At 40.4% G+C, this 9,203-nt stretch overlaps 1 protein-coding gene across 3 annotated transcripts in view; it reads left to right on the top strand.

Moving 5' to 3' along the window:
• TBC1D4 (TBC1 domain family member 4) overlaps positions 1-9,203 on the top strand; it is a 214,247-nt gene that overhangs the window by 69,257 nt on the left and 135,787 nt on the right. The gene's annotated exons all lie outside the window — the stretch shown is intronic.

The raw sequence follows: 9,203 nt of genomic DNA, 5'->3' as shown, positions 1-9,203 counted from the left end.
GTAAGTGGGTAGGGTTTCTGTTGAGAGGTAAACATCTAAATTTTGAATGAAGAGAGAGTTTTATTTGTTGACTGTCTGAATACCTGAGGTTGGGCTCTTAATAATGGCCAAGTGTGTAAGCCTGCCTAAATCATTCCTACTTTGATTAACTTCTTGGCATTTTCTATTCCCTCAAGTTCCGTGTTCTATTAATAACTAATGGCCTTGTTCAGCTCCTGCATGTGCTACATTTCTTCGCTAGAAGTTGTTCACTCCTTCCTGAACGATTTCTTGCTTTCTTCCTGTTCCCATGGCATCTGGGTACTTCAGTCTATTAGGTGTGACTTGTTACTTTGTCATTGGATAGAATTCACAAGGATCTCACAAGGCAAAATTGTATGGGGTTATTTGAAACTTTCCTTATTTCTGATTATGTTCCAGGGAGCTTTAAGAGCTGTCTGGTTAAGATTCCCGCTTATCTTCTTGAAACTAGAGAGGTCTGCATTTCAGATTGTTTTTAGCACTTGTAAATTTCTCATTTACTTAGCTCATCAAATCCCCCTTGAGACTTGGGTAGTTTCAAACTACAGAAGGAAGGCTACACATGTAGATTTTGTGACTATGTATGTACTGCAGCAGCACTTTGAAAAGAAATTCAGACCTTTTAAAATTCAAAACTTATGCTCAAAACCAAGAATTTAAAATCCAAAACTCCATGCTTAGGATTTACGTGTTATAGATAGGGCCTTGTGGTTGCAGGGCTGGCTGCAGCTGGTGAGGAGTGGCTGGCAGCCGTCAGTCAGTGGAACTTCCTTCTCTGGGATCAAGTGTTTTCGAAATAAGACGAGTCCCTTTTCCTTTTTGTTTCCTGCTGCTCCACCCAGTACTCATCTCTCACTCTTTTTGGAGGAATTCTCCAGATCCAAGCTCTTTGTCATTCTCTGGTGCTATCCTTTCTTCTAAAATGTTTTACAAGCCATTCTTTATTTTCCCCCTCTTCCTTTGTGTTTATTAATGCAGTCTTCCCATTTCTGCCTCCATGAAATCCTGCTCTTTCCTTTAAAATCTAGCAAAAAGCCTCCTCCTATATGAGGTCTTCTAATCCTTTCAGAAAATGTAATCTCAAAATGGCATATTCTTTTAGTGCTTATCTTATGTGGTATTCAGTGGTTATTTGTATATATCTTATCACCCCTGAGGACAGCCACCATATCATATAATTTTTAAAATAATCTTTATAGCATATAGCCTGGTATCAAGCCAAGCACTCAGTAAAGATTTTTGAATTTAATGCAATTTGTGAATCCCAAATGTACCACCACCCGTAAAGCAGTGATGGCTGGGAGGCCAGTTAATATATGATGCCTGCCAGTCTCATCCTTCAGCAGATTGTAAATTGTTATTCACCCATTTACCACCATGTGGTTCTCATTCATTTCCTTCATTTGTTTATTTGACTGCACTGGGTATTAGTTTCAGCACGCAGATCTTTGATCTTCAATGGGCATGCCAGTTCTTTAGTTGCGGCATATGGGATCTAGTTTCCTGACCAGGGATCGATACTGAGCCCCCTTCACTGGGAGTTGGGAGTTTTGCCACTGGACCACCAGGAAGTCCCTCATGTCCTTAAAAAATTTTTTTTCAATTTATTTTTGGCTGTGCTGGGTCTTCGTTGCTGCATGTGGGCCTTCTCTAGTTGTAGCCAGAAGGGGGTACTCTAGTCGCGGTGCATGGGCTTCTCATTGCAGTGGCTTCTCTTGTTGGGGAGCGCGGGTTCTAGGGTGCACGGGCTTAGTTGCCCAGCGGCATGTGGGATGCTCTCAGACCAGGGATCAAACCCATGTTCCCTGCATTGGTAGGCAGATTCTTAACCACTGGACCACTGGGAAGTCCCCCTCATTTTCTTCTGTAATGTAAGAAACAACATCTGTTAGAGTATTTGGAAGAATACTTTTCCTCATTTAATATTATTTTAAATAGCTTTTCCCATATAACATCAGTTCAGTTCAGTTCAGTCGCTCAGTCATGTCCGACTCTTTGCGACCCCACGAATCGCAGCACGCCAGGCCTCCCTGTCCATCACCAACATCAGGGGGGTACTTAATCTGAACTAAGATGTTTGTCTTCTGGTCTGTTTTTTTCTTAAAGCTGGTAATAGGCTATAAGACTTCAAATTTGGTAGAATCTGTGATTTAAGATCAGATTAAAACTGGATAGATGCATTTTTAGGTAGCAGTCCAAGGAATTAGGGGGGTAAGAATGTCGCAACAACTTCAACAATTTTTTTTTTTAATCCAGCACTGGAATTGGAAGAGGTCAGAACTGTAAAGGGGCCAGATGATTGCTTAAAAACACCTCTTAGATTGCAACAGAACTTGACTAGCAGAATAAGTTCCATCCAAACTTTCTGAAGCAATTATCTGAGGGAATTATAAAGTCAGTTGCATAGTAAAGGGGTTCCTTGGGTAAGGTTCATATTCAAATTTGAATTACTATAAAAATGCCTTGAGTTATTTATACTTATTATATCCATTTGTGCTTCTGAGAGAGAGTCAGGGTGGGAGGGAGGGAGGGAGGGAGAGAGAAAGAAAGAAAAGGAAGCCTGATTGTATTCTCTGGAGCTTGGGGAACAAAGAGGACCATGTAATATTTATGCCAGAGGAATCTCAAGGGAAGAAGCTGGCTGATGGAGATAGTGGCAGAGAGTAGAGAACAGTGGGTGGGGAGTCTGTTTTCCCACTGACAGTGGGCTGGAGATATTCCATGGAATTGTAAGTGACCATCCAGAGAAGGTATGCTGGCGTTGGTCACAGATGGGTCAGGGAGCCCATATGTAGGTGGAGGAGACATCTCTGGGCATCTGAATGGCAAAGCAGTATAGGTATTTGTAGGGCAGTTAAGAATTTCTCTGGTGGCTCAGATGGTAAAGAGTCTTCCTGCAATGAAGGAGACCCGGGCTTGATCCCTGGGTCAGGAAGATCCCTGGAGAAGTGAATGGCTGGACTTTCTCCATGGACAAAGGAGCCTGGCAAGCTATAGTCCATACGGTCACAGAGAGTCAGACAGGACTGAATGACCAACACATTAAGACTTTCTCTGCCTTCCCCAAGGGGGTTGCAGGCAGCTGCACAGGAGCCAGCCAAGGAAAGCTGCTAGTCAAGGGAAGAGAAAACAGCAGGTCTGAGCCAGGGGAGGGCGACACCCTACTTTTGAATGAAGTACGGAATTTGGTTTCTATGTGAATTGAGACTTTTAGAGACTTTTCATTATCCAACAACACCTGGCACACAACTGTGAGGCCTTAGATTTAAGGAAGATTCAGAGGAAGATTCAGCCTGCCTGAATAGATTTGCAGGGCTCCTCTGACCATGGGATTCTCCAGGCAAGAATACTGGAGTGGGTTGCATTTCCTTCTCCAGGAGATCTTCCCAACCCAGGGGTTGAACCCACGTCTCCTGTGGCTCCTGCATTGGCAGGCGGATTCTTTATCACTGAACCACCAGAGGGAGGAAAAGTTGCTTTATGACTTTTGTGTATTGTAGTTTGTGTCCTCAGTCTTATCTCTTCTCCTGACATTAAAGTCCTTGAGGGTGAGACCTTGGAAATTAGAGAGAGTTGATGTCTTTCTGGAGAAGGAAATGGCAACCCACTCCAGTATTCTTGCCTGGAAAATCCCAAGGACAGAGGAGCCTGGCAGGCTGTAGTCCGTGGGGTCGCAAAGAGTTGAACACAACTGAGTGACTGAGCATGCATGTCCTGATGTCTTAGTCCCCAGGTCTTAGTCATCTTTGTATATTATGCAAAGCTTAATGTACCCATTTGTTCAATATGTATGTATTGAATGAATATTTGGTTGTGAGACTAAAGCAAAACATGACCTTTAAAAAGCATAAAAGTACAGTGATTTTTTAAAAAGAATTTTAAATTTTAGAGTTGTTCTAGATTTACAGAAAAATTACAGAGATAGCACATAGAGTTCATACATTCCTCATGCTCAGCTTCTCCTTTTGTTAACATTTTATGATTTTAGTATGATATATTTGTCACTACTGATGAATGAGTGATTGCTTTTTATATGTGCAAATTCTACTTCTTACAGTGGGAGGAAATAAAGGAAAACATGCCATAGTATTTATTGCAAAAAGTAGTCATTTTGATTTGTGGATCAAGGGTTTATACCAAGTATTTGTTAAACTTCTTCATGAGTTTGCTTTATATAAGTAATGTGCTTCCTAATTTCAGTTATAAATCAAAATATATTGCAAAATTCCTAGCAAGTCATATCACTCAGTCCCTTGACCCTTGAATTTCACAAAGTAGTTATGCTTTTCTTTAAAATGGTTAAGGAGGAACTTGATATTTATTTGAGCTGTCATTTTCTTTATCCCATGATGGATTGCTTCCTGTTGCTGCCAGAAATAACATGAATTAAAAGTTAAGATTATTTTTGGTTCAGGTGGTTATATACCAAACCAAAAATATCAGGAGATGATCGAGTAAAACTCTTTAACCTAAGAAATTTTCCTCCTTGTAAACCAGCCTTAATATTTTTGATCCAAACAAATTGTGTGATCTTCCTCACAAGATAATTGGAAAGAAAAAGTCATTTAATGTAAGAAAAATGTTTGAAAAACCAAAGTCTAAAATAAATTCAAGCAACAGAATGAATTTTGTATTTATAATGTGATACACACTTTGCTGTTTGCCAGGACTGCATTTGGTTATCTGTTATTTTATTTTTTTGTGTTCACACAGTTTAAAGCATTAAGGAAAAGAGTGCCAAGGTTAGAAGTACTTTCAAATGGTATGTCTATGTAAAAATGGCTTGATAAACTTGTTTCTGCAGAATGTAGTGACCTCTGAGGGAAATTTCATCAATCTAATACTTTTCCCATTGTTAGCCATTCTCAGCATTGTGGTAGTCACTGGGTCTCTTATATCATAACTGCTACCAGTGCTGGTGACTGACTGCGACTGAATGTCTTATGTCTCTCCAAACTCAATATGTCTAAAATGAATTCATCTCTTAAAGTTTTGATTATTTCTTCTGACATCCCTCTTTCATCTAAGGTAGAAATTCAGTGACCTCTCCTCAAACCTCATACTTTACCATGATTTTCTTTCTTTCCACCCTTTCATTCAAACATTCTTCACATATTGACTTTGAATAGTATTTGTATGCATTTCTTCCTTTCTACTACCAAATCCTTAGTCGAGAGCTGGATCACTTCATATCTGGATTATTGACATAGCATCCTAACTAGTCTAATTGTGTCTATTTTCTCTAAGTACTTCCATCATTTCAACATACTGAAAATCTTTCAGTGGATGCTTCTTCCTTCTTCTAGAATGTGATATGGGCTTCCAGTCTAATTTTGTAGGCAGTTCACCTCTTAGTCCACTTTATTGAGAACTCTTCTTTTTCCATGCCCCTGAGTTTTTTCATATGTAGAAGGAGATTTCAGTGCTGTTTATTGAGACTTTCTACAATGAACTAGTGTTTGTTTAATAAAGTCAACTCTTTTAACAGCATCATCCAGGACTCAGTTGGACTTGTTCACTGGCTTAGGTGTAGAATCCCCCTTGTCTCACATAAAAACCTGAGAATATACTCAGGCAAGCTGACTGATTTATCCTTGCTGTGCTGTGCTTAGTCACTTCAATTTCACCTGACTCTTTGCAATCCCAACTGTAGCCCTCCAGGCTCCTCTGTCCACAGGATTCTCCAGGCAAGAATACTGGAGTGGGTTGCCATGCCCTTCTCCAGAGGATCTTCCTGACCCAGGGATTGAATACAGGTCTCTTTTATTTCCTGTATTTCATGCAGATTCTTTACTCACTGAGCTGACTGGGAAACCACCCTTAGTCTTCTGAAAATTTTTAGGATTAAGTAAAGTTAATATTGCCAGTAGAGGTAATACTTTTTGAGCCCTAGGGTCTTAAGAGACACTGTTAACATCCTGTGCTTGGGGCTATTACTACAGTATTATACAACAATTCCAGTATTGTTCTTTCTAAACACTTTCTTTGTTCAAAATGTCCCAGCCTCTGAAGTATTTTTGGAAAAGTCCTTTCCCTCAAATGTTTGTAAGCTTGAGAGGGATCCTAAAGGCCTCATAGGGCTAAGGTTTTTGTTGGTATATCATATCAGTTCAGTTCAGTCACTCAGTCATGTCTGACTCCTTGCGACCCCATGAATCGCAGCATGCCAGGCCTCCCTGTCCATCACCAACTCCCGGAGTTCACTCAGACTCAAGTCCGTCAAGTCTGTGATGCCATCCAGCCATCTCATCCTCAGTCGTCCCCTTCTCCTCCTGCTCCCAATCCCTCCCAGCATCAGAGTCTTTTCCAACGAGTCAACTCTTTGCATGAGGTGGCCAAAGTACTGGAGTTTCAGCTTTAGCATCATTCCTTCCAAAGAAATCCCAGGGTTGATCTCCTTTAGAATGGACTGGTTGGATCTCCTTGCAGTCCAAGGAATTCTCAAGAGTCTTCTCCAACACCACAGTTCAAAAGCATCAGTCTTTGGTGCTCAGCCTTCTTCACAGTCCAACTCTCACATCCATACATGACCACTGGAAAAACCATAGCCTTGACTAGACAGACCTTCGTCGGCAAAGTAATGTCTCTGCTTTTGAATATGCTATCTAGGTTGGTCATAACTTTTCTTCCAAGGAGTAAGCATCTTTTAATTTCATGGCTGCAGTCACCATCTGCAGTGATTTTAGAGTCCCCCAAAATAAAGTCTGACACTGTTTCCACTGTTTCCCATCTATTTCCCATGAAGTGATGGGACCGGATGCCATGATCTTCATTTTCTGAATGTTGAGCTTTAAGCCAACTTTTTCACTCTCCTCTTTCACTTTCATCAAGAGGCTTTTTAGTTCCTCTTCACTTTCTGCCATAAGGGTGGTGTCATCTGCATATCTGAGGTGATTGATATTTCTCCCGGCAGCCTTGATTCCAGCTTGTGTTTCTTCCAGTCCAGCGTTTCTCATGATGTACTCTGCATATAAGTTAAATAAGCAGGGTGACAATATACAGCCTTGATGTACTCCTTTTCCTATTTGGAACCAGTCTGTTGTTCCATGTCCAGTTCTAAGTATTGCTTCCCGACCTGCATACAGATTTCTCAAGAGGCAGGTCGGGTGGTCTGGTATTTCCATCTCTCTCAGAATTTTCCACAGTTTATTGTGATCCACACAGTCAAAGGCTTTGGCATAGTTAATAAAGAAGAAATAGATGTTTTTCTGGAACTCTCTTGCTTTTTCCATGATCCAGTGGATGTTGGTAATTTGATCTCTGGTTCCTCTGCCTTTTCTAAAACCAGCTTGAATGTCAGGGAGTTCATGGTTCACGTATTGCTGAAGCCTGGCTTGGAGAATTTTGAGCATTACTTTACTAGCATGTGACATGAGTGTAATTGTGTGATAGTTTGAGTATTCTTTGGCATTCCCTTTCTTTGGGATTGGAATGAAAACTGACCTTTTCCAGTCCTGTGGCCACTGCTGAGTTTTCCAAATTTGCTGGAATATTGAGTGCATTGATATATAATTATATCAGCTATAATACTGGTAATGTTAATTGGGTTTTACAGAAGACCTCACATTTCCTACCAAGTGGTAACAGTTTCATTTTGTTACATTACATTGTAAAGGTGGGAAGAATGATAGTGTGTATTTTATTTACTCTAATTATCTGCATTAAAATTTGAGTTGTCATGTTTACCATCTGCTTGCCTTTTGGGCTCAGTAAAGCAAAGTAAAGAACAGCTTTGAAGAAGAATATTTGAAATACTTGCAAAATACACTGCACAACATTAGGGTACTTTTGGCTTCTTTATCTCTGTGGACTTATATAGCCTTTGCCACTTGGAGTCATGGTCTGTGTGAAGTGTCTGGCATTTGAGATTGGTGAAAATATTTTATATCTATGCTTAAAATATAGGTTGTGAACTTCCCCTTTCAGTACTTTTAAGGCAGTTGATTTCACTGTTAATTTCCATGTGGTTGTTCTGAAACAAAACAGGGGTTTAATTTTTCGACTGCACATCATGTAATAGTATTCTTCGCAGTGTGCCATGACCCATCTTCTTAAGCAAATATAGCACGTGTGGAGTTTATTTATAGTTTTGCCCTCTAGTCTTCATTGGCTCCTAGTTTATTTGGGGTATAATTCACTAGGGCTATGGGTTGCAGTTGTTAAGGAGTCAGCTGAGGAGGAGGAGACAGAAGGCACATTGTCCTACTGTGTATAACACTGAGGTGTGTCCACCCTTAGATTGCTATACACATTAAGGGAGGGTGTGGCTTCAGCAGACCGTAGAGGAAGACAGACTGAACAACTTTGAGTATGAAAGGGGGATAGAATATAGAAAAGTTTTGAAAATGTATTAAATAGAGCTAATTGGAGCTACCATTTATTGAGTGATTATCACCAGCATACACTGTGTTAAGGGCTTTATGTATATCAGCTTATTTAAAGCTCACAACAGTATTCCCAGAGGACTTCGATTTCCTTTGAACAAAATAGGCAACTGAAGTTTAGCTGCTACTGCTAAATCGCTTCAGTTGTGTCCGACTCCGTGCGACCCCACAGACGGCAGCCCGCCAGGCTCTGCCGTCCCTGGGGTTCTCCAGGCAAGAACACTGGAGTGGGTTGCCATTTCCTTCTCCAATGCATGAAAGTGAAAAATGAAAGGGAGGTCGCTCAGTTATGTCCGACTCTTCACGACCCCATGGACTGCAGCCTACCAGGCTCCTCTGTCCATGGGATTTTCCAGGCAAGAGTACTGGAGTGGGTTGCCATTGCCTTCTCCAACTGAAGTTTAGGACTGTGGCAAATAGGGATAAAGTAAACAAGAATGAATTTGGAGAACAAATATCAAAATCCTGAAACTGAGGAAATTTTTAATAAATTCTGTGAAGTAGATTGGAACATTTAAAAGTTTTGCATCAGATTCATTTCCCCCAGAGGTGACAGAACAGAATAAGGATAAATTGACAGTAGTAACTTAACATCCTAAGATTAGAAGGGACTTTTATAGCTATCTGGAAAAGGGGGTTGTAAAATTCATTAATTGATGTTATACAGATATCTAAAAGATGGATTACAGAGAACATTTATGCCCTTTTTGAAGATGTTTCTAGGCAGCAGAATATTAGTTTGTTGAAGAGATTTATGGTTTTGTCCCTTAAAGCTATATTTAGGAGTTTGTTTATTTT

Source organism: Ovis aries, chromosome 10 (genome assembly GCF_016772045.2).
Source record: "Ovis aries strain OAR_USU_Benz2616 breed Rambouillet chromosome 10, ARS-UI_Ramb_v3.0, whole genome shotgun sequence".
NCBI classification, from domain to species: domain Eukaryota; kingdom Metazoa; phylum Chordata; class Mammalia; order Artiodactyla; family Bovidae; genus Ovis; species Ovis aries.
This window is presented reverse-complemented; position numbering and strand designations above follow the sequence as displayed.